General features: G+C 40.3%; 1 long non-coding RNA gene across 4 annotated transcripts in view; it reads right to left on the reverse strand.

Moving 5' to 3' along the window:
• Positions 1-3,521: 3,521 nt before the first annotated feature.
• LOC121485210 overlaps positions 3,522-26,911 on the reverse strand; it is a 31,313-nt gene continuing 7,923 nt past the window's right edge. The window contains exons 3-7 of one of the 4 annotated variants that reach the window (XR_005986235.1): positions 17,210-17,343; positions 16,998-17,072; positions 16,795-16,890; positions 16,389-16,684; positions 12,523-12,721 (exon numbers count right to left, since the gene is read on the reverse strand). This is a non-coding gene — a long non-coding RNA (uncharacterized LOC121485210). Of the gene's footprint in view, positions 3,636-12,522; positions 12,722-15,934; positions 16,685-16,794; positions 16,891-16,997; positions 17,073-17,209; positions 17,344-26,911 lie in introns of those variants that run through there. The other 3 variants (XR_005986234.1, XR_005986237.1, XR_005986236.1) reach the window with 3 other exon arrangements.

Here is a 26,911-nt window from a genome sequence, read left to right on the forward strand (position 1 = left end):
TTGATCCATTCATCTTTCGGTGGACACTGCCGCTCCTTCCACAGTTTAGCTATTGTGGACATTGCTGCTAGAAACATCGGAGTGCAGGTGTCCCGGCGTTTCACTGCATCTGTATCTTTGGGGGTAAATCCCCAGCAATGCAATTGTTGGGTCGTACGGCAGATCTAATTTTAGCTGTTTGAGGAACCTCCACACAGGTTTCCTGAGTGGTTAAAGCCAGTTTTGAAAGGCAAAACCCTGGTAACTTTAGAAGATGATAAGGAAAACAAATTATTTCTCTAACAAAATGCAAGTTTCACAAGCCATCCAGAAAAATTGATAGATTATTAAATAGATTATATTTTTAAATGTCTGTCAATCAAACAGTAACCATAACAAAATGATAAAAAGAAGTCAGGAACTGAGAGAAGACATACTTTTCACAAACTGCTGACATAGATGTAATATCCGGAATATATAACTTAAATAAATATACATGAATCTATAACAGGCAAAATTAGAAAAATGGGAAAAGACATAAACAGATCTTTCATAGAACAGGAAATATGAATAGCCCATAAATAAATAGGAAGTGTCTTATCTCATTACTAAGGGAAATAAACATTAAAGTCTAATGAAATATCATTTCTCACATCCCATACTGGCAAAAATTTTAAAAGTCAGGCAATGCTAGGTGTTGAATACATGAAACAACCAGAACTCTAGTATAGTGCAGGTGGGAGTATAATTTGCGTTAACCACTCTGAAAATAGTTTAAACAGAATTTTCATATAGGGTGCGTGCATATGGATATTCACACGGCCCGTGGTCATATATATATGTATATACATAGAAGGAATATACACACACCTATGACTCGCCATTCCAGTAAGTATCTACACCAGAGAATTTCTTGTGTGTGTGTACCCAGAGTCATACCAAGAAAGTTCACAATAGCTTTACTCAAAATAGCAAAACTAGAACAACACAAATGCCCATCAACAACAGATTGGATAAATTGAGATATATTCATACAATAAATAGACAATCATACAACAATAAAAGTTAATGAACTTCAGCCACGCACATCAATATGGATGAATCTGACAAACACAAGATTAAGAGAAGGGAATACATTGCTAAATAATTCATCCCCATGGTTTTATTTATATTGTATCCAAAAAAAGACAAAACTAAACAGTTTTCTTATTGTAAAGACAGAATTTGGGAGTGGTTGCCTCTCGAAGGTGGAAAAGGAAGTATAATCAGGAAGAGATATCCTACTCAGGAATTGGTAAACATTACCTATAAAGGGCCAGAGAGTAAAAATTTTTGGCATTATGAGCCATATGCTTGCTCTCTGTTGCAATTACTCAAATCTACTGTTGTAGCAAGAAGACAGCATAGACAATATGTAAACAAATGGCTCTGGCTGTGTTCCAATAAAACTTTATTTACAGAAGCATGCGGTAGGCTTACTTGACCTCTAGTCCCGATCCAAAGTATTAGCAATGAATTTATGGGTGTTCAATAATTATTATTTAAAAATAAACATATATACATAATACATTTTTATATGTTCACTCTACATGCCATATTACATAGTAAAAATTCTTTTTTTTCTAATTTTTATTTACTTATGATAGTCACAGAGAGAGAGAGAGAGAGGCAGAGACACAGGCAGAGGGAGAAGCAGGCTCCATGCATCGACAGCCCGACGTGGGACTCGATCCCGGGTCTCCAGGATCGCGCCCTGGGCCAAAGGCAGGCGCTAAACCGCTGCACCACCCAGGGATCCTGTAAAAATTCTTTTAAAAATAAGCTAGATGTATGTTTTTTTTAAAGCTTTTCTAAGAGACACTAGCCAAAAGCCACCATGTTGGTTTCTTAGGCAGACCGTCAGGGGTGAAAGACACCACTGCTAAGAACTACAGAAGATGGGAATCAGAGGTGCTTGGGTAGCTCAGTCGGTTGAGTGTCCAACTCTTGGTTTCAGCTCAGGTCATGATCTCTGGGTCCTGGATCCAGCTCTGCGTCAGGCTCTGCACTTAGAGGAGAATCTGCTTCTCTGCCTTTTTCTGTCCCCTGCTAAAATAAATGAATAAGTCTTAAAAAAAAAAAAAAAGGTACAGAAGATGAGAATCAAACCCCAACTTCACCCAGTGTTAGGCTTGTAGGACACTTCAATGATTGGTATTATTATTACATATTATTTCCCAGTCATCCTAAACCTTGGTGCCATTCTCCCATGGAATTCATTCATTCAGCTTCACACTCGCTTCACCTCTGTAGATGGGAAGGATCTTCCCTCTATGAAGACCAGGTCATCACCAGCACCTTAGGACACCTTTGAATGATATCTAAAGCTGGACTATTTGGGTTCACTTCATGGCTCCACCACATAATAACCACAGCCCCTTGGAGAAATTATTTAAATTCTCTGGGTCTTAGTTTCTTCATCTATAAAATAGGAATGAAAATAGTATTTATCTCAAGGTTGTAATGGGAATTAAATAAATTAACACATATTTGCTTTTACATAAAATACTTGGACAATGTAATGCTTAATGTAAATGTAAATATAAAATGTAAAATGCTTAGAACGGTGCTTGGCACACAATAAGCTATATATAAATTTTATATATAAAACTTGATTTAAAAAAACTTGATTAAGTGTACTCTATTAACACCCAAATTTTTAATATTCATTCTTGTCACTGTAGAGATTGCCTCTCTTAGAAATGGACAGTTATGTGACACAGTTCCTTCTAGTCTATTTTATAAATGGACCTTAAAAATACAATATAGCCTAGAATGATTAAGTTGAGGTTTATTTTCATGTGTTTTTCTTCTCTCTCTGCCTCCTTCCTTTCTTATTTTTCTATTATTTTTCAGTACAAGTATGATAAAAATTAGCCACATCTGTTATTTATCTTTTCATCCAGGGGCAAGGCAAATGTGTATAGTTCCCTCAAGATAACAGGAACCATATGGACCTGTGGAATTATATGTATTATCAGTTTACAAATTCTAACTTTTCCGAAGATTGTCCACAAGCAGCTCAGGATTCTTTGGTGCAAGAGTTTGCACTGCAATGTTTATGTTCAGCAAACATATTGGTGTAAAGCATGCCTCCAGCTGGTGCCTCTTTAGAGGGAAGGAGCTTAAAGTAGTTCCCAGTGGTTCTCAAACTTTGCTGTGTGTTAGAATTGCTTTGAGGACCTTTAAAAATCCCTATTCTCACACCACACCCCATATCAATTAAATTAGAATGTGTTGGGCAGAACCAATGGCATTGGTTTTTTTCTTTCTCTTTCTTTCTTTCTTTCTTTCTTTCTCTCTTTCTTTCTTTCATTTGCTTGCTTGCTTTCCTTCTTTCTTTCAATTTTCAAGGCGATTCAAATGTGTGGATAGGTTTTAAGAACCAGCAAGAGCTTGGAATGGGCAGGGTGGGGACTAATTTGGCCACCATAAGGGAAATGCTAAAAGGCCAAAACATACCTTCACTTGGAGCCATTTTTTGCCATTAGATGATGCACATGTTTGGATAAAAATTTCTTCCTACTCAAATTGCAATTCACAGCCCTCTCTCAAGAATCTCTTTCTCAAAAACAGCAAGCACTGATCTGACTGGGTCCAAGGGATTTAATCTTTCTCTATTAAAAAGAGAGAGAGAAAAGAGAGAGAGAGGAGGGAAAGAGAGAGAGAAGAAACTCAATCCATTCGTTCAATTTTCAAGTCAATTGCTATTCATTCAACAAGTTACATCCTGAGCTTAACACAAACTCTGTGTCTCTTACCCTTAATCACATACAGTTGGCCTTCAAACAGAGATCAGAAGGTGACATACAAGGTATGTTCAGGCACCAGCTGGCTCCAATTCAGTGTCTTGGAAAGAGCTGTGCTGAACAGTGGGTCACTTTTCAGAGGATGGCCCACTGGTCGCCGCTCGGAAGACAATTTGCTTTGATCTTAAAGGGCATTTTCACTCTCATGAAAACCTCTGGACCCCATAGCCCCCTACAATGGTCTCAGTGTCTGGAGAATCTTTTCCTGAGTTGTCTTCTTGTTGCAGAGAAACAATGAGACACTTGAATTTACTATGAAGAGCTGTGCTGCCATCAAGGGTTAGATCTCATGGTGGTTTAGGTTTGTTTTTCTGTTTTGTTTTGTTTTGTTTTTAATAGAAATGGTGTTTCAAACAATAGCTTCCTTTTGATATGTAAAGTTGGCTTGCTGCACAGAACCAGCTCCTGATTGTTTCAGGTAAGTGATTTCAGTGATTGCAGATTATCTGTAAAATGACAGACTATGCTTTGAAATAATATAATCTCTGAAGCTATGTCTAGTTAATTTTGGGCAGCTAGAATTTGCTTCATGTAGCATTGCTGAAGTCAGACAAAAGTTCAAGTACCCATTTCACAACTTATCTTATTGTTTCTGGGCCTCAATTCCCACACTTTCAAAAAAGAGCTTATTATACTTGCTCCCTAAGTCTGGAGTCAAGTCATTAGACGCGTGGGTCCTAGAATGAGGCAGCACCGTCTCAACCCTAAGCCCCAGCAGACTTGGCTGTGTCACTTTGAATAAGTTACATAACATCCCCATGCCTCATCTCCTTCGTTTTCTTACTTTTCCTCCACCGGGAAATCCTAGGAATCTGCCAAATGGAATAAGTAATTAATTATACATAATATAACTAAGTAGAGCCCCATCCTCTGCCCACACCGTGGCTGTCAGGGGACTTTATGTGAGAGGTCACAGGTGCCTCCAGAGTGTCACTATAGAATATTACATTTTTACCTTGCATATTATAACTAAATAATCCATATCTAGGTGGAGGAAATGTAAGAAAATAATTTTGGGATCTAAGTGAAATGTGCGGAATGTATACACTTACCTATCCCTCTCTTCAACTATCCTTAGCACTGCCAGAGGAATGCAAAAATAGAGAAAAACATGTGTGCAAGAAACAGCTGAAGAATGTCACAGAGAATAGAAATTTAAGGGCCTGGCTATTAGATTTTATCTAATAATATTAGACTCTAATGTGAAGCCAGATTTTGAAACTGTTCTTCCAGAGCAAAATTTGGGGAGTTTTGAAGATAAAAAATTATATCCTAAGCAAACCCAGGAATAAGTGAGGTGATTAAGACTCTTATAGGCAAAATTTAAGGGAAAGCCAGAAAACTTAGTAATCAAGAGAAACAACATTTTTAGTGTAAAATAATAATAATAATAATTATTATTATATATTATATATTATAATAACATAATATAATATATATAATAATACAATAAGTGCTCATCTACATTCACAAATGTCACAAAAGTGATGCAGGAAAATGGAGGGGTCCAATATTCCATTTGTGTGACTCACCTCACCCTAATCTTAGCCACCATAGATCTTGTCTTTATTTAAAATTTTGATATTTTGTACAGCATAGATTTTTGCATTTATGTTGAGTTTTTTAAATAGTGCATTAAAATATTATGTCCTTGGGGCACCTGGATGGTTCAGTCATTTGTACGGCTGACTCTTGGTTTCAGCTCAGTCATGATCTTGTGGTTGTGAGATGGAGCCGTGTTGGGCTCCATGCTGTGCATAGAGTCTGCTTCAGATTTTCTCTCTCTCTCTCCCTCCCTCCAGCTCTCTCTCTCTCAAATAAATAAATAAAATCTTTAAAAAAATATATTATGTTGGGGCCCCTGGGTGGCTCAGTCAGTGAAGCATCTGCCTTTGGCTCAGGTCATAATCTCAAGGTCCTGGGATCGAGCTCCACAGTAGGCTCCTGGCTCAGTGAGGAGTCTACTTCTCCCTCTGACCTTCCTTCCCCCATCGCTAATTCTCTCTCTCTCTCTCTCTCTCTCCCTCCCTGACTGAAGTAAATAAAGTCTTTTCAAAAAATAAAAAATATGTTATGTTTACTGAGTTGTTTTGTTCTCTTGTGCCAGAGTAGTAGGGAAAAGTATACCCACTCCCATTTTCCTGCATGTCCTAGTTTTGTGCCTAACCAAACAATCATATATAAGTGAGAGCAACTGAAAGTCATCCTCAGGAATGCAAGTTCCCAGAAAGAATTTCATAGATATACACTTCAAAAATTGCTCAAAGAAATATTGCAACATATTCAAGTATGAATAAGAAGTAGTATTTCCTTCAAATACTAATGAAAAATGAAACTTAAAAATATACAAATTAGATAATTATAGTTGATGTAGTATGAAGCACAATGCAAATATAAACACTGAGTCTTGGAATAGATAATGTTAAAAAATTAATAATCTGTATTCAAAATCCTGAATAAAACCAGTAAAAATTAAGAATAGGAAGTTCGGGGGGGGGGGGAAGCATATCAAATTTATTATCTTTCAGAGAGGGAATAAAGAAATAGTATTTTGATCTTTATAATTTTTTTAAGGTGACATCCACAGAATATAAAATTCACCATTTTAAGGTGAACAAGACAGTGACATTTAGTATCTTCACCACCCAGTTCTAAAACATTTGCATGCCCCAAAAGGAAACCCCATAGCCATTAAGTAGCTGCTACCCATCCTCTTTACACTCAGGCCCTGGAAACCAACAACCTGCATTCTTTCAATGGATTTAACCTATTCTGGGCATTTCACTTAAGTGGAATCATACCATCCTTTTGTGTTTGGCTTCTTGCACATAATGATTTTATCCAGGTTGTAACATGGATCATGACATCATTCTTTTCTATGACTAATAGTCCACCAAATGTATATACCCCATTTTGTTCATCCATTTGTGCATTGCTGGACATTTGGGCTGTTTCCATATTTTGGCTATTGTGAGTAGTGTTGCTATGAAGATGCGTGTATATGGGATTTGTTTGAGCATCTGTTTTCAAACTCTTAGAATACATAGGGATAAATCTTCATGATCTTGGATTCAGAAATGGAATCTCAGATGTGATACCAAAAGCACAAGCAACAGAAGAAAAAAAATGGATAAGCTGAACTTAATTAAAATTTAAAAATTTGTGCTACAAATGATAGCATCAAAAAATTTAAAAGAGAATTTACAGAATGGAGAAAATATTTGCAAATCCAGGTACAAGTGTCTTGTGTCTAGAATATATAAAGAACTATGATTCAACAACCAAACACAACCCAATTTTAAAAACAGGCAAAGAGCTTGAACACATGTGTCTTTAAAAAAAGATATACAAAAGGCCAAGGAGCACATGAAAAGATTCTCAACATCATTAGTTATTAAAGAAATGCAAATTAAAACCACAATGATGTACTACTTCACATCCACTACTTCACAATGATAGCTAGAATTAAAAAAAAAAGACATGGAAATAACAAGTGTTGGCAAGTTGTGGAGAAACTATAATCTTTATACATTTCTGGTAGGAATGTGAAATGACTCCACTACTGTGGAAAACTGCCATATGTTTCGGTAATCCCACTGCTGGGTGTATACCCAAAAGAATAAAGAGCAAATGCTCTTTATAATTTTGATCATTAACATATTATAGTATATCTTTTGGTAAAAGGTAATAGGTAATAGAATAAACACACGGAATTTTAGAAAAGGAAATTTAGCAAAGCACATAAAACAGGGGAAAGAAACAAAAGAGTGAAGTGACGTGACAGGCATCTCTTTTAAAAAATGAATGTAAATAGATTAAACACCCCATTAAAAATAAATAAACAAAAATATCAGAGTGGCTCAACCAACACACTTCAACAGTATGTTTGTTTATTCTTATAAAAGATGCATTGAAAACAAAATGATTTATAAATTAACAATAAAAGGATGGGCAAAAAGTTTTTAGACAAAGATATTTTATTTTTGTTTTCTTAAGCTACCCAATGGACTCTAGATCACTTGCTGAACTCTCAACTACTGAATAGGCAATTTGGGGAATTTTAAAATGAAAAAAAGCAGAAATAGCCTCTCAATGCTATGTCTATTAGATGTCCCCAAACCTGGGTCAACTAAAAAACTTCTGACAGTTACTCTGTGGAATATTGCAAACATTGCTCAAGTCAAGGTTTATGCAGATAACACAGAATCAGATATAATGAAAAGAATTATATAATCTTGGATATTTGATTGGGAAAACTGCCTTACAGGTGGTCGAGAAAGGATCTGTTTCTTACACGATTTGGCCTCATCCATTCATTCAGCCAGTGAGTGCCTTCTTGATGCAGGTCACTGTGCTAAACTCTAGGAATTCAGCGGTGAAGAGACATTGAATTCAGACAAGATCTGGCTTTCTGGTTAAAGAAAATATGTAATAAACAAAGAAATAGAATAAAGAGTTTTATTTATTTATTTATTTTTTTAATTTTTATTTATTCATGACAGTCACAGAGAGAGAGAGAGAAGCAGAGACACAGGCGGAGGAAGAAGCAGGCCCCATGCACCGGGAGCCCGACGTGGGATTCGATCCCGGGTCTCCAGGATCGGGCCCTGGGCCAAAGGCAGGCGCCAAACCGCTGCGCCACCCAGGGATCCCAGAATAAAGAGTTTTAGATAATAATAATTGCTACTAAGAAAATAAACTAGAATAATGGATTGGAAAGTTCCTGGGTGGGGGCCACTTAGCTCTGGTGGTAAGGAAAAGCATCATGGAAGAGCCAGCTTTTTAGCTGAGCTCTGAATATAAGACAGAGACAGCCTTAATATGACAATATTAAGAGATATATTAGGAGGGATGCCTGAATGGCTCAGCTGGTTAAGCATCTGCCTTCAGCTCTGGTCATGATTCCAGGATCCTGGGATGGAGCCCCATATCAGGCTCCCTGCTCAGGAGAGAGCCTGCTTCTCCCTTTCTCTCTGCTGCTCCCCCTGCTTGTACTCTCTTGCTCTCTCTATTAAAGAAATAAAGTCTTTAAGGAAGAGAGAGATTAAGAGAAATGAAAAAAAATCATCCAAGTCAGGGGGAACAGCAGCAGGTGCAAAGGTCCTAAGACTGAAAGAGCTGGCTGAAGTAGGGAAACAGCTAGTGTTTCTCTACCACACTCAGCCTTTCCAACCAACAAAAATCCAACTGCTCCTTTCTTCCCATACAAAGAACAAATTTACCCTTTCTCTAATGGAGATATCCAAATGCCCCACTCATTCACTGCATGCAACTCAACATCCGTGATCTCTGGGTGATGTGTAATTCTCTCCAACAGATCTAGTCTTGGTTCCTTATTCTATAAACTAGATGCCAAAACATTAGCTCCCCCAACTAAGCACACTGTCATAAAATGCAACGGTAGGGCAGAGGCAGGACAACCATTACACAAAGTCAGAACAGGAAAACCTCGGAAGCACACAGCCATGCTGGTCCATACCAACGATGGGATCTTGCTGGATGGACATTAGAAAAGCAGATACCATGTTCTGACAGTGATTCTGCCCTTGGAAGGAGCTCTCTTGTCGGTTTGTCTCTCCACTCCAAGTTCTACCTTGTAAACCTCTCTCCATGGCTGCTTCTGAACTGCAGGAAGCAGAGACTAATCTCCTGGAGAACGGTAACATTTTCAGTAGCTTCCTACTGCTACAAGTTTAGAGGCCCAAGACTGTTCTTTGGCTTCACCAGGGCTCCTGAGTTTTTTGGCAATATGATTTCCAAGTTATCTGCTGTCGTGCAGATAGACACTTTCCTCAACATGATTCTTTTTATCTGCCAGCCTCCTCTCTCAATCTCCTGTAAGGCCTTCTGAAAAGACTTGGCTTACATGGACAGTAACACCCTTAACATAATTTTCATTGCAAGTCTTTCATCCTCACTGAGCTTCTGTTGTAGGAGGGCCTTTTGGTCTTATTTCCTGCTCTTTGTAGAGTCCAAAAGCGAAAGGTCTCTAAGCCTGCAAGACCTTTAACTGCTAATTGCAAATCCGCCAATTCTTTCCTCAGTTCACCTCTCTCTTTTCTAATCTTTGTGTGAACAGCAACTGTAACAGGAGGTAACAATACCATAACACGCTTTCCAAAATGTTGTTTTCCATAGGCTCAGAAGGCTGTGGTCTGCCTTCTAAGTTATCACAAGCAACAATTTTACCAAAAGTTTTGTTACTGCCTAAGCTGGGCCTCCACCTGTCCAGCCTGCTTCATTTACTTCTCCTCCAACTATTTTTTGGCCAAGTCAACATCATCTATTTCAAGGTTGTATTTCCATTCACCACACAGTTTCTGTATTAGTTATAGCAGGCTAGGTGGCCACAGGAAGAAGCTAGAAGAAGAAGGTGGTCTACCCCAGAATTTGCAGTGGACATGATATGACATGGTCCAGGTAAAACTGAGAGGAAGAACTGTAGGACAAGCTAATGCCTTGGATACTGAAGAACAAGGGAAATAGGTCAAGAACCTCCTGGGTTCGGGGTCTGCATGACGGGAGGAGCAGTGGTCTCATTTGCTGAAATGGAAACATCTAACATTTGACATGAGTGAGATATGGAAGATCAAAAGGACCCACCCGAACAAATATTTATGAGAAGAATATCTGAAGAAAGATGGAAAGAAGGAGGAAGGGAAAGAAGGAGGAGGGGAGGGAAGGGAAGGATAGGACAGGGGAGGGAAGGACCGGGGCGCGGGGGGAGGGGAAGAAAGGAAGGAAAAACTGAAGGACGGAAGGAAGGGAGAGAAACAATATGTGCACAGACCTCAGGAATAAAAGAACTTGGCTTATTCCTGGAACAGAAAGGAGGTCAGCTTGGCTAGTCAAGAGTTAGTGTTTTTGTCTTTGTTTTATAGCCACTGAGAAAAAAAATGTATTTGGCATCATTAAAACCCTAAAAACTAATTGAGGTGCATGTATGAAAAAATAGTTGTGAAATATTATCAGTTTTAAAACTGGCTGAAATTACTTGATAACATAAAAACATGTGGCTGTGAGGTTAATGGCTTTAAATTATTTTCTGAGGAATCAGTTCTAAATCATTTGGGGTCTATTTTATCAGGGCCTCAAGTAAGATAAGCATATAAATTGTATATGCTTTTTAGAAGGATGAAAAAGTCTTAACTTCAAGTCCTCATCTACCAGAAACAGAATCTTCACTAGGTAATTAAATTCTTCAAGTAATTAAAAATGGATCATGTTAAAATTTTATATTGAATCTAAAAGCCAGCAAAAGCTTTATTTATTTTACCTCTTAATATTTCATGGTGTTGGCCAGAATTTAGCCGAGTCGAAGTACTAAATTGCTGAAATTATATGGCAAAATCCTATAGAACAAGTGGAATGCTAAAAACTATACCACTGGGCCTCAAGCCATTGAACAAGTCAGGGGGGCTGATGTGGTTGGCATGAATCATGGCCACCAAATCTCTGTGTCACATCTGCTCTGTGAGTACAGACACTGCCCAAGTAGGTTTCTACCCTACTGAATTGTTTTTGGCACGAACACCCACTTTCATATGCTAAATAAATATGTTTAGATTTTTCCCCTTCCCTTTGAATGTAATGTTCCTCTGGTCTAATGTAGACAATTGCCGTATTTTGTATTCATAGAAAACCTTTTATTCGTGAGATTTCAAGTACTTGGGCAGAACAAACAACTCTAATCATTTCCCCAGGTCCCTAAAGTCCCAACTGCATGGGACCTTGCAGTTTTCCCAGGGCAGCATGGGGCCAATGTAGATACCATCCAACTACCATCCTTTTTTTTTTTCTTTACTTTTTTCATCTTGGAAAACTTGCTAAAGAACTGTGCACCACACATTTTCTTCCAAGAAGTCTTTTCCATTAAGGTGAGTGTCCATGGAGGGCCACCTCCTCTTTGAAGCCTTTCCATACCCTTCCTTCCTCCCCACTCAGCACTGCTACCCAGCACCCCCAGCAGAATTAACTACTTTCTTCCTTCCTCCTTTTTTCAGTATTAAAATAGAGAGATGAGGACCAAGCACTCATTCAGCAATTCCAGAATGTTCCTAAAACTACCTTCAAGCTCCTTTGAGCCATCCCTCCCACCATCTTCGGCACACTGGCTTCATACTTGTGACTGTCACCTCATGGGTTTGAGACGGCTGCCAATTCTGCAGACATCGTGTCCACCACCAGTAGCCCAAGTGGGAAGCAACGGACAAACACCTCTCTCCTCCTGAGGCTCTCAGACTTCTTTCCTGTCTCTTTGTCCAGAAGTGTTTTTTATGCTTACCCTAGAGCACTCACTGGTGAATGAGAACGGGATCTTACTGTGATCTTAAGTCAGTCATGTCCATTGGACATGGGTCTTCCTTGAAATGGAGAGATCTCTGCTAGTTATTGGAAGTCAAAATGTAGCTCCTATTTATAGAGAAGGAAGTACTAAATGGCTATTTGGTTAGAAAGCAACCACATCTCAGTTAATTACTAACAAGTTGTAGCTGGTAAGAATGAATGAATGAATGAATGAATGAATGAATGAATACCCAGAGAAGTTAATCAACATCTTCAGGATTACACAAATCATGAGTGGCATGCAGGATTTCAGTCTTTTTTTTTTTAATTTTTTTTTTATTATTTATTTATGATAGTCATACAGAGAGAGAGAGAGAGGCAGAGACACAGGCAGAGGGAGAAGCAGGCTCCATACACCGGGAGCCCGACGTGGGACTCGATCCCGGGTCTCCAGGATCGCGCCCTGGGCCAAAGGCAGGCGCCAAACCGCTGCGCCACCCAGGGATCCCCCAGGATTTCAGTCTTCAACACCACTGCAGAATTAAGGAATCCTTCAAATATCTGAAGCTTGCAAAAAAGGAGAGACACCCCTTAGGATCAGGGCATTCCTGAGAAAGCAAAGGAGGAGAAGAGTGAGGAGGAAAAGTACTTTTTTAGATGCCTGCTATACGCCAGGCACCGTATCACTTACATCGTCTCAACAAGGGCTTAGAGCCACTGGTTTTACAAAGAAGATCTCAGAGAGGTTAGGTAATTAGCTCAAGGTCACACAGTACTTCCATGTGGTACAGTAATTTGAAACAGGCATCCTAATCCCTTAGCCCATGACCTTTCCAGGTTGTGCCCTGTCTTTCTGTGTAAACACACAAAATAGGATATCTGGAATAAAAATGCACAGTACGATCTAGAAGGTCTGAAATCAGGCAAAAGTTTGCTGGGAGAAGCAGGGAAAGAATAGGTGGTTGCCTGAGAATTCCTTCCTCCCTCTCGTTGCTTGGTCTCAGGTCTTCGGACTGCACTGACTGTCCTCATGCCCACTGAACTGGTGCCCCAGAAACAACCCTGACTCTCATAGTTTTCCATTAACCTAGCACCATCCAAATTTTACCTATTTAAAAAGAGCTACATGTTTTCAGCTATGTGAACCACTTGGTGGCTGTGGGCGGACTGGGGCCGGGAGGGTGACCCAAGTCACCTAAATCATATGGTAACCCTTGCCTTCTAGCACGAGAGCCTGCCTCCGAGATGTTCTCTGGGTTAGAAAGTGGAGATGAATTTTGAGCTGAGGCACGTTGATCATTATTTCTGCAGAGCTCTCACTGTCAGCAATTCTCTGAGTGGGAATGCTCTGAAACTAGGGGTAATGCAAGTGATAAGAGGTTCAAGAGAACACACGGCAAAGTGTCTTTGGAGGAGTTTTATTGGGGTTAAGACTGAGGGGAAGTCTTCCACGTCCCAAGGCTTTGTAGCTGTCTTAAGGTTCAGGGGCAGGTAGCCTTGGTGCCAGCGTTGCCACTTGCTGGGTCAACATTATCAAGCTGTTCATTTCCCTGAGTTTCTTATTTGTCTAAACAAGGTTGACAAAACGGACTTCTCAAGCATCGGTGGGCACAAAGCGAGGCAAACTCAGCACCTCGCCTGGCACCCAGCAGGTGCACACTGTGGTCCCTTCCCTGGGCTCCCTTCTGAACTGGCACATCCCCCCCACCCTTAGTCCAGGGGTAAAAAGCCAACCTGCTCCAAGGCCAGGCATCTGATGCCCAGCCTCATGGTGCAGAAAAAAGCAAGGAAAATGGAAGGCCCCTTTAACATTTGGTAGTCATCAGAGACGAGCCCCCAGTGTCATAGGTCAGATTCTGACATTAGCGCTAAGGAAAGCCAGTTGCCTAGAAGTGGAAAAACCGTCTGGCAATTAAGAAAATTTATAGATATTTCTCAAAACTTCTTGGGGCCTAGGTTGGGAGAGAGGGGAGGACAGGGGAGTAGTGTGTATTTTATGAAAAGCTCATATAAACCCAGATCCAATTAGAATCACTGCTCAGAGTTCTGAAAAGGCCAGGAGACAAAGGCTGGAGAAATGTTCTGGGAGATGTTTCCAGTTGGGACAGCAGGCCTGATGCTCTCTGGGTGTTTTTTTTTTTCCTTCCCCCCTCTGTCTGCTCAGCCCTAGCCCCCAGTCAGCCCTGGGGTCAGAGGGAGGCTCATCTCCCCTCCTTTGTTTTTATCTACAGGTTCCAAAGGAGAGATTTGAGGGATTTTTTTTTTTTTTTTCAGAAATGTAGGTAGTTTCTCTCTCTAATCTAGATAGCAGATGTTTTTGACTCAGCCTTGGAAGAAAATGCCCTTTCTAAAATATCTATCTATTTATATTTTTCTCCCTTCTTTCTTTCTCTTTAAAATTTTGCACAATTTAAATATATTTTATCCAGGGAATATTTCTGTTTGGGGTTTCACTTTGGTTTCATTTTTCCTTCTTTGCATAGATTTCCAATTTAATAGAGAATGGCTGGATAACGTTTTGGCACAAATAGTAAAAAAAAAAAAAAAAAAGGAAGTTCTTTTCCAGAACCAAATTGTTTGCACTCTTTGTCTTGATGGTGCCACCTGACCCCCCTGGGAAGGGTTGGATTTCTCCACATCCATCACACCCACAGAGGCCGTGTCAGGAGCCCAGCCGGGCCTCTCCCTGCCCATCTATAGCTGATTATTCACTACATTGTGTGCCGAAGACCAGAGCCTGTGACGGAAAAGGTGCATTCCTGTCAAGCCGCTCAGGACACTAACCCTTTTGTGAGCCGACTCTTTTCTCTTGTTCCCAATCTGTGACCTTCCATCACTGTTCAGAGCCATTTCAAGTGTGAGCTTGTAAGGTATCACTTTTCCAAAAATTTTGGCCCATAACCATCGGCATTCAGATATGAGTAAAAAGATATGTTGGTAATAAAGCCAAACATAACAATTAACGCATTAGGATTCCGAAATGCATTTTGCAATACCAGATCAGGTTGCAGCTGATGTCAGAGCCTACATGTTGTTAATCTAATAAAAGTGCACAGGGATTTCTCCAAACTTTGGCCCTGCATACATGAAAATGCTAGTGGACCGTTTGACATTTTGCTTGAAACTACCATCTTGAAAGTGCTCTAGCTTGATTTATATCCCTTTGAAAATTCTCTCCTCTGCTGAAGTCCACTTTAGATAAGACCTTAAGGGGACAAAGGTTTAGCTGATCAAAATCAGCTCTGTGTAGGCTTGGAAATTCCCCACAAGCACCGATGCCAGTAGTTTTTGGTACTGTTCGCACTAAAAATTTGGAAAAAATGGAGGGATGAGCCAAAATGATTTCATCTCTGAGATTTTTAATTTTTCTTCTGAAATGAAGAAAGCAGTCTGTGCTATCACACATGAGGAAAGTATTAAGCTGGTTAGATTCCCCTTAATGCCTTTGCCTAATTAAGCTGGTTCAGAAATGTGTGTCATATACAAGCAGTGTACAGGGGGTCATACACTCAATGCCAGAAAGACCACATAATAGGGTCACATGGAAAGAGTGTGAGACAGTAGAGTGGTGGCAGTGGAGACAACCAGAGTGAGCATGCTCGGTCTAAAAGGTCAGCCACTGGAACACTCAGCGTTTGAGGGTCTGCCTTCTGCTCAGGTTGTGATCTTGGGGTCCTCGGATCGAGTCCTGCATTGGGCTCACTCCAGGGAGCCTGCTTCTCCCTCTGCCTGTGTCTCTGTCTCTTTCTCTGTGTCTCATGAATTACTAAATAAAATCTTAAAAAAATAAAAAATAAATAAAAGGTCAGCTACTACTCCACCCCCCTCTCCCCAGGGATGCAAATCTGGCAACATTTTCAGATATTTTTTCCAAAAAATTTCGGAAATCCTGACGCCTAAGTGGAATCTTTAAATACTTGCAATTAATTCAAATTTTCCAAAAGACTTCTATGTACATAAGAGTCTGACTGCTGAATTCAGCCCTTAGGATCTCCGTTTTTAACCTCTGCAATAGACTAGGACTTGGAAATTTGTCTCTAATGGAACAATTTGGGGCTCTAGGGGGAGGAAGTTACAGTGACCTTTTCTCTGTGACATCCCGGAGAGTCTGTCACTGGATCCTACTGCGTTTAGAAAGATCCAAGCAGAGGGCCGCTTACCCACGCAGCCAGCACACCTTGGGGATTGACTCAATCTCACAGCTCTTCTATTATGCATGGATGCTGTGACAAATTACCTCAAATGTAGCAGCTGAAAACAACACAAATGTGTTACCTCACAATTCTGTAGGTTAGAAGCCTGGCACCACTCTCGCTGAGCTAAAATCAAAATGTGGACAGCACTGTGTTCTTTTCTGGAGATTCCAAAGAGAGGGTTTCCCTGCCTTTCCCAGCTTTTGCTTGACTCCTGCCCTTTCCTCCATCTTCAAAGTCAGCGATGGTGGGGGAAGTCCTTCTCCCGGGCACCACTCTGAGCATGCTTCTCTCCTCACATCTCCTCTGACTGTCTCTGCCTTCCCTCCTGCTTTTGTGGGTCCTTCTGAGCACAGTAGGCCCACTGGGATAAGTTCCCTGTTGGTAGATCAGCTGATTAGCAACCTAAATGCCAACTCACCATATAGCCTCTTGCATGTCATCGCTTCCAGGATTAGGACAGGGACATCTTTGGGGAGCCTACCTACCTTTGGATCTTGACTACCACACAGAGGACATTCCATAGCTGTCCAGATGGGAGAAGCTGAGGTCGAAGCTCCAGAATAGGGTGGGGGATCCACAGGCTGTTAGTGTAAAGGAATCCACTTTCCACTGATGCTTGGGGTTTCCCTCACCACCGCCACCCATGAATGATAGCAAATGCCTGGTGACTATGGATCTGCTTACTTACCTAGTCTGAGGGTTATTAGAGCCAGTGCTTCTGGTCATCATTCCTTCTCTTGAGCTTCGGGACCACTCGTTGCTTCTAGAGGACCCAAACCAGAGAGCAAGCAGCAGTGAATGGTGCAAGGATGCCACCAAAGGAGAGACATAGCACTGTGTGCTCTCCATGTCTGCTTCAAATGCCAGGTTTTCCTGAATGTGTGCAATGGCCTTACTCACCTTTCACAAGTTCTGTATCTCGTGGGGGCATTTCAGTATAAAAATTGCAAAAAGTTTTCTTCAACTGCATTTCTCTTCCCTAATCTTCTGAGGCTCACACTTGTTCTCACCAGTTAGCCACTCACTTTGTTCCTCTTCATGAAAACAAAACAAAACAGAAAACAAAAACGTAGTTAGCAAATGCCATTTCCTGTCTACCCACTTAAAATCCCTGCAACCAAGGACGTAGCTTTCTCGATTTCTCTCTTTCTCTTTACTAAACTTTTATTGAATGGCTTCACTGTAGAATTGTGGATGAAGAAAGTTTCCAGACTGAATAAAATGTACACTGTTCCTTATTCCTTTACCAGGTGCACAACTGAGGAAGAATGACAAAGGAGAAAGAATGACTGGGTGTGGTGAATGGAGAATGCGCCATGGAGGCTACAAAGGGCACTAATTAGCTTCAGACGTTGCTTTCAAAATCTGTTTTTCTGTCTTTAAATCCCATTTCAGTGCTGTGATTGAAATGGTGAATATTTTGAACTAGATGGCCAAAGTTAAAATCAGGCTTGGAGGTCACAGTGCCAGAGGTGAGGACAAGGGGATGATGGAGGATGGGGAGCCCTTAGACTTTATCCCATCTTGCACAAATTTTAACTAATGCCTTGCTGAAAAACAAAATCTGATGGTCATAAATATATGCCAACCTATGAAGCCGAAGAGACAAAAATACCCTATGAAAATAAAACCGCAATGTTGTTAACGTTGGTTGCCCCTGTTGCATGTTGCTCACTGTATTGCAATTATTTGAAAAGAAGCCAGTCTCCCTCTCTAGGTGAAACTTTGAGGAAGAGACATATTCTAATTTACCTTCTGATTCCAAACTTGAGTCCCACTTAGCACCTCACAGGTGCTTAATGCAAACATGATTTGAATTCTGCTTTGTACTGCTCTGAATTCCATTCTCCTTGCCAAATACATGATATCACAAGAATGCGGAGGTAACAGAATTTTGGCTCCCATGACCTTCACCTCCTCAGGATACTTCTGTGATTATATTACACAATCAAGGTTGATAATCAGCTAATCTTAAGATAGAAAGACTGTTCTGAGTTATCCACATAAGCCCATTGTAATCACAGGGGCCTTTGAGAGCTGCAGAGGAAGGGAGCTAGGAGCAGCAGAAGAATCAGAAGAAGAGATGGACAGCATAAGGAGATTGATGCTGTTTCTGATTCAGAGATGTAGGAACCATGTTCAACGGATGCAGGGGTGACCTCCAAGAGCTAAAGGGGGCCCAGCCAACAGCCAGGAAGGAAATGGGGACCTCAGTCCTAAAACCACAAGAAACTGAGTTCTGTCAATGACACAAATGAGCTTGGAAGTGGAATCTCTGCTCTCCCCGCTTCCCCAAAGCCTCCAGTTAGAACACAGCCTGTTGACAGCTTGATTTTATTCTAGTGAGACCAATGTCAGACTTCTGACCTACAGAATGCAGAGGTAATAAATTTGTATTGTTTTAAGCCTCTAAGTTTATTTGTAATTTGTTACAGCAGCGATAAGAAACTAATACCAACAGCATTTGTAGATCCCTGAAAATCCTTCCCTTGACCACTCCACACCTGGTCTCTCCAAAGAGAAATGTCCCCTCCCTCATCGTAGCCACAGAGCAGCTATCATCTGTTCCCTCATCTGGCACCCCTAGCTTAAGACCTAGTGATGATAGCCCCACTTTCTTGTTAGTATCTTATCTGAAGAAGCTGATTGTAAATTCCTTGAAAGTAGGGACCAGATATTAGTTATCTTTATCTCTTGTTGCATAAGGCTTCAGAGAAGCCATACATGTTGGCCAAAGAGATTTCTGAAACCCATTTGGGAAAAAGGTGGAAATAAGCCCAGCCACAGAGCTGGTTTTCAGACTGGGGTCTACAGTGGGAAATCTGACAATCCAGTGTGAGTATTAATCCAATCCACCAGGAGGGACATTGCCAAACTCAAAGGAGAACCAGAACAGGTAGAGCAGCTACGCTAGATATCTGGAGCTAGGAAATGAAGGCAGGTATAAGCTGGTCAGGAGCAGTGTGGGAGGGCCTGTAAGATTACCTAAAACATCTGCTGGAGTGAGAGATTTGCCTTCTGAGCCTACTGACTGGCCTGATTTAAAGGACCCAGGACAGCGTGGCTGATATGTGTCCAGAGAATGCCATTTCCATTGTTGGCAAGAGGCACCCATGTTCCTATGACCAGGCTGCCATTGAAATACAGCCTCCAGCCAAAGTATTAACTGTAACACTCTAGAGTTACACCCCCAAAAAACTCTAGAGTCCAAATTTACACTAACCAAGCTTGGGTGGACTTACATTACCTCACTTCATTCCATAATTGAAGTCCAAAGATTCAAAAATAATATGTATCCTGTCCCCCTCTACCTCATCCCCAACACACATGCACTTGGCTTTAACCTGGGATGTCCACTTGCAGAGCTTACCTTCCATTTGGATCTCAGCTAACCCTGAGTGCCCTGGTGGTTCTCTATCAGAAATACAAATTATCTTCAAATCAAACTTTTCAGCTCACCAATCCCAAGTGTTGACCTCTCCAGCCAAGTCATCCCTGGAAACATATTTTGAACTCTTTTAGCAGAGAGAAATATTTGGATCTTTGCCTATTTTGCAAAAGCTGAGCATCAGATTACACACTCAGAACTTCTATTTTTTTAATATTATGTGTCTGTACTATTTAAACATACATGGAAAATAGTATTTTCTTCCTAACAAAGTAAAGCTTACTGGCGCCAGCTTTGCCTTGGTGACTGTGACCATTGTGTGAGTCGTGTCACTGGGCCACAGTCAGAGGCCTCAGTGAGAGTCTGAATGCACAAGATGGAGCCAGATTGGGACATGGAATGTGGGTCTTCCCTCTGCTTTTCTGGAAAGTGGAGTAATTATTGAACTTATTATTAAGACTTTCCATTAATGACTCAAATGTCACATCCTGTGTCTCACAGCCCACCATGGTAAGCCCTCAGATACTGAACTATTATTCTCTTTATATTTGTGTAGACTCTTTTTAATTAGAGGATTTTTCCTTTCTCTAATCTTTTTCTTTTAATTTAAAGCCCATGAATCCAAGTTATTTAAGCATGTGTGTTTTGGGATGCTCCAGATTTCATGGGGGAAAGAGAGAGATTCTTTGAACAAATTTTCTAAGAGTCTCAACTGATTAAGAGTCTACTTTATCTTCCATGTCTGTGAATAGTTTGCAAATGATGTGTCCAAAATCTTTTACCCCTACATTCTGTCCAGCATCATTAGCATGGACTTCACTTGGGAATTGGCAATCATTTGAACAGCAGCTCCACAGTTCATGCAGGAAAAGTGAGTGGAGGAAATTAACAATACAAATAAGATTTCAGAGGTTTTGTTAACTGGTTAAAAACCAGTAAAGAAAACAAGCTAATTCCAATCACTGTAGATGAACTATTAGCATTCTAAATCCTAAGAATAAATTTATTATTTGGCTTTATTGAGCCAGACATTTCAATTTTCCCTGCTAGGAAGCCCTTTATTAACATAGTTTAAGTTATTTTATCTACTTGACATAAGTAAAATTACATATTTTAAATAAATGGATTTTTTTTCCCTTCACATTTTCAACCAGTCTTTCATTCCATTTAATGATATTTGACTCAATCTTTAATTATAGTAAAAGGCTGTTTGGCTTGCTCCCTCCCTTCTTTCACCATGAACCCCATTTTGACTTCTAAGGGCCTCATTTTGCTTGGCAAGTGTTGCCAATTCACTTGCATCCTCAGTCCAACCTGATAGGCAAGATGTGTTTCAAAGAATAGCTGTAGAGATCAATGGGCAATAGTAAAATGGACTAGCAAAATCTTTCTGGACCATGCAGTTCAGTCAGTTTCTTAGAAAGTAGCCCTTACTTGCTTGTCAAAACAGAGGAAGGCACTCACTTTTTTTGGTGCACTTCGTACAAGACATTCCATCCTAAGCATTTTGAATGCACTACCTTATATCATACTCTCAAGACACCTATAACAGAAGTACCATTGTCCAAAGAGCTTCCTTTTCTACTTAGAAGAGCAGAAATTTTGGCTGACAACCATCTGATCCCAAAGAGCATATGAGTATATGTAAAGGAATTGGTCCCTCAAATCCAGCAAAACATCCACAACATCTTTAAAAGAAAGGCAGAAACAATTTCATGAGCCAACCACTACAGTGCAACTGAATATGTTGTTGAATTTAAGAATTGTCCTACAAGCAGTACTCTAAGCAATCATAGTAAATAGTTTTGAGGAAAAGGATGATAGAGCCAAAAGCCGTTGTAAGCCAACTATTTAAGAGAGGCTCAGATGGAAATTAAGTCAGGGGGTTGTTTCCCCTTTATTTTTTGAGAGCTCCCCAGGAGAAGTTATCAGCCCCTCAATGGAGTGGGGGGGGAATGGTGAGTCATTGTTTTACAGTAAGTCCAGCTGGGTTTGTAGTAGCAATGGGCAGAAAGTATTGCTAAAATCATTTTCAGAACTCAGAAAGTCAGTCATATCCAGCCTCTTCCCCCCCACCACATCTGAGTTTAGTAACAGAGATGCGCCCCAACACGTTCCGGACATCATTCTCTCTGCCTGGGGAAGCCATTTCTGCTTCTACATCAAACATCATAAAACACTGTTTTCCAGGAGGCCTTCCCTGCTTCCTTGAACATGTCTTCCCTGGTTTCTGTCTTCCCACCCAACTCCATGTCTGCCTCAGTGTATGGGAATCCCTGGTCTGCATGGTGACTTCCTACCAAATGTCAAACCTTCTGAAGGTGCACACTCTGCCTTTTCAGTGTGGCATCCCCTTGACTTCAGTAAGTCATTTGCATATTTTTGGAATGAATGACTCTGATTTCAGCCCTCTCTGAGGTCCATAAACCATATAAATATATATATATAGATATAGATATAGATATATTTAGATATTTTATTTATTTGACAGAGAGAGAGCACAAGCAGGGGGAAGGGCAGGCAGAGGGAGAAGCAGGCTCCCCACTGAGCAGGGAGCCTGATTGGGGGCTCCATCCCAGAACCCTGGAATCTGAGCTGAAGGCAGACACTTAACTGACTGCGCCACCCAGGTGCACCTCCATAAACTATATTTATGCAATAAAAAGTAAGAGACAAACTGGCAAAAATGTTCCCTTACTGATTTGATTTTCTAACTAGACTACAGAATTCTCGAGTGCTGATGGAACTCTGTGCTTTGGGGCCTCAGTTTTCTCATCTATAAAATGTGAGAGTTGGAATAATGAATTCTAAGTGATGTCACCAACAGCTTGAAAGAGCTAGAGCCAGGCATTTATCCTCAACCGCTGGATTCAGTCTAGTTTGCTTTAGATCACAGGTCCAATGGATTCTTCCTAGCCTGGCCTTGACTTTGTAGGCAAAGTCTTAGCAATGTGAATTCCGGTAAGGCCTTCGAGGCCTAAATCTCCAATTCCAACATTGCCTTATTGATTTTGTTTGAATAATGATCACCAGCAACATTAAAATTCAGACAATGAAGACCACAAATTCTGTGGTACTGGAAATAATTAAAGGAAAAACATTTTTCCTTCCTTCCTTCCTTCCTTCCTTCCTTCCTTCCTTCCTTCCTTCTTTTCATTTACAAACTGTGGCTATTTATGTATCAAAAAACTCTTGAGATATAAGATGCTATCTGTGAGTAATTATCTATAATATCCTGAATATAACTTTCAAAGTTTAAATTTTATTTTAACAAAGGAAACATAGTTGGTCTTAAGAAGGGTCTGTGGTTATCGACAGTTAAACTCACTATTGTCTTTCAGGTAAAAAAATGCATTAATTCAACCTATAAATTAATCACAAGGAACAATAAAGTGCATTGCAAAAACAGAGAGATGCAGATAGAATTTCTTTAGGCCCAATTTTGTCCTGCAAATAACAGGAAGAAAAATGTAACTTCAGAGTATATCATAACCAATTCAAAAGAAAGACTTCCTTCAATATAAAATCAAAGTGTTCAACAAAGTAGAAGATATTTTAACTATCTGGACTTCAGGCGGGTGGAGGGAATATATACAGCACACAGCTGTCTTTACACTGCCCCTTTTGTTACTATACGAGTACAGTAAAGGAGACTTATCCCTGTAGGAATGAGATATATGCTTTTTTGTTGAAGAGAGTTACACTTTCATGATTTCCCACAAAACAGCTGCAAAAATACCTACAGTAGGGCATCTGGAATTCTTAAAAGTGACTTGAGGATTTGTGGCTAATGAAACATTGTGAAATAACACTCACCATGTTGTAAAAAAATACCCTTAACCATTTATTGGCATTCTTTAAGACAAAAATGAAAGGTGCCCTAAGAACAGTCATCTAGCTTGATTAGAAGAAAACACTGAAGTGACAGTGTAAATAGATGCCTTGACAGAAATAGATCTGGACATAGCGAGACATTTAAATCTCTTCTAAAGGTTCTGAAGAACAGTATGGTAACATCTCAAAATGATAGCCAGAGCTTAGTGTTTGATCAGATTCCAGGGCATCTTCGGTAATAACTTACACGTTCTTAATATGATGTGGTTTCCTAGTAGGACCAAGCCTTGTTCCCAGAAAAAAGAAAGGTGGGGGGAGGGAATTTTCTTAAAGATGTTTTTCATTCTTACCTCTCACAAAATAGGACTATCAAAATGAAATCAGTGGCCTTTCCATGAGAACTGGAGTGAAATAAACCATGTATTGTTCCATCTTAAAATGAAACATCTGGCTGATTTAAGAAGAAAACCGGCTTAATTATTCCTGAGTATCTAATGGAGAGAGGTTAACTTCAGAATCTATATGTCTTTCCAGAGTGGACATGGAAGAAAAAAAAAACATAAAGTTATTTTTGACTCAAGAAAGTAGATCTGGAGGTAATTTAGTGAACACAAATTACCACTGACAAGGGAAGAAATAATTTATTCTCCTGGTGATTCTTTTTATATGACTAGGCAGTGTGGAGCTGTCAGCAGGGAAAAGGCACTGGCTGGATTTAAAGATAATTGAAATCCAAGCCCAAAATCCTGTAAGATATCCAGGGTATCATATGAAGCTGAGAAGTCTTATTTCCAAACTGAAGCACAAGGGTGAAGCCATGAGATGTGCATTCAGGTGAGGGCGAGTTTATAGCCTGAAGAGAAATAGGTTGGAAGGATAGCTAACTCTGAAGTACTTCTTGACAAATCCTTCTTTTAGCTTCACTTTTAGTTTAGTTTAGTTTTTTCCTGGGTCCTCAGTCTAAGGGTCTCTTTTGCCCACAGTGTTTGCCAGTGTCTGCCTGGAAGTCCTTCCTCAGCTCTTCCTGGATGCTCCCCAGATGGCTCCTTCCTGCTTGGTGGACCTTGGTCACTAGACATAATCCACTTGGGAGGGTGTTGTCCCTTCTCTGATGGAACCATGGGACATACGTGGTGGGATGGGACATTGATTTGATTCCCGGCCACATTTGCCCTTAATGTCCTTTGCCCTCTCCTCTACTTGGCCATCACTCACAACTAAGGAACCACAGGGTGACTACATCCTAGAAGCAGGAAGTTTGAGATTATGCTCTAAGTCTATCTTCTCCCATACTTCTAGGGAATAGCACCCATAGTTAGAACTTTTCTCAAACCTTCACAAAGGGTTTGAGACTCATTGAAGTTATTACCCTTGACCACCCAGCCCACACTTCTCTCAACCATTTCTTCTTCTAATCTCCATAGTGGGAAACTCCACTACCTTTTGGGAAAACCCAGTCTTCCTCCTGGGCTTCCCCTGGAATCTATTGTCTTCTCCTTCCAGTACTCTATTTCCTCCAGTTTCAAAGAGTTACACTCTGAAAGGAAGGGGCACTAGAAGGGCATTGTGATTGCTCGTCTTTGGCATTTTAAATCTTGAGAACAAGCCAACTACCCCTTTTGCATGGTGGAGCCACCACTGACTTGAACACATATACATGTCTCACAGAACATATTTTAAATCTCACAGAGAGTATCACCTAAACTTATGAAGAAGAAGAATTACCAGGCTACCCCATTGTTTGAAAAACTGCCTCTCTCACAATGGAGTTATATTTCCCTTTGTTATACAGAGCACCAGTAATGTCATTTCTTGGTCCTCAACAAATTTCTCCCCCTCACCTCTCTGTCTACCATCTACTAAGAATAACCACATAAGATTGCTTAAAACACTGCTTTTACTACACAAATTCTCAGTGGATATTTTCAAGTTTCTAAATAACTCAAATTCTTACCCAAGGGTCATTAAGGTCAGTATCTTTCTGGGGTAAAAAAATAACTATAGTGACATTTGAAATTATTTTGTTGATGAATATAGTCCATTGGTAATCATCTAATTAGATGTGAAATGGGTGGTCATATGGATAATCCAAAATAATTTATGCTCAAAATAATCTTAATCCACTGGTGTGTGTGTGTGTGTGTGTGTGTGTGTGTGTGTGTGTGTGTTGGAAATGAGATATGTAACAAATTTGAAAATTTACTATTACTCAAATAACACTGAAGGTCTACTCTAAAAACTGAATGCAAGAGACACTGAAAATTAAAAACACATTTGCAGCAATTCTTCAGTGCAACCTCCATGTTCCTTGAAAGCGATTCACCTCATTATTGCAGAATATTCTGAAACTCAGGCACACGCTATATTTAGCTCTGTGTTTCTCAATCTTTCTTGGAGGAGACATGTATGTAAGTAGTAGTAGTAACAGAAAGAATAATAATACTAACAATAGACATGGGGGTAGCCCACACAAAGTAGAGCTACCAAATGCTTTCCATGGCAAAATAGCTCAGAAAGGACAAGTTTTGTGTGGAACTGAAAAACAATTTCTGTACATTCAGGACCTACCTTAAACAAACTAACTTGTTAGTTGTGTTTACTATTTGTTTGTTTGTTTTTTTTAATATTTTAATTTATTCATGAGACACACAGAGTGAGAGGCAGAGACACAGGCAGAGGAAGAAGCAGGCTCCCTGAGGGGAGCCCGATGTGGGACTTGGATCCCAGGACCCTGGGATCACGACCTGAGCTGAAGGCAGACGCTCAACCCCTGAGCCACCCATGTGTCCCTATTGTGTTTACTGTGTCTTATGGATCAGATGGTACAACAAATCACTTGTTCAATACATCCCACAAAAATAGGGAATAAGAAGTTCCCTTCCATTAACTCTACATTTTCTTACTGAAACTTTATTGTTTCAACCAGGTAAGAATAATGGTGGCAAGAAGATCACAAAGGGACCGAGAAACGGTATCTGATGAAAACACTTAAGGCACAGTGGAGTAGAGTGGAGCTTGAAATGAGCAGCTTGAAGCCCCATTTCAATCACATGTAGGCAATTTCCCACACACTATGTGATCCACCATGATTATTTTATTTTTTATTTTTTAAGATTTTATTTATTTATTCATGAGAGACAGAGAGAGAGAGGCAGAGACACAGGCAGAGGGAGAAGCAGGCTCCCTGTGGGGAGCCCAATGCAGGACTTGATCTCAGGACCCTGGGATTGCACCCTGAGCCTGAGGCAGATGCTCAACCGCTAAGCCAGCCAGGTGTCCCAATCTGCCATGTTTATACCAGTTTACTGAGAATTGAGTCTACTTTGAAAAGGCATTTGTTTGTTTGTAAGACTTATGTAAGTGCACCACGTAAGAAAGAT

Source organism: Vulpes lagopus, chromosome 2 (assembly GCF_018345385.1).
Source record: "Vulpes lagopus strain Blue_001 chromosome 2, ASM1834538v1, whole genome shotgun sequence".
Classification (NCBI taxonomy): Eukaryota; Metazoa; Chordata; class Mammalia; order Carnivora; family Canidae; genus Vulpes; species Vulpes lagopus.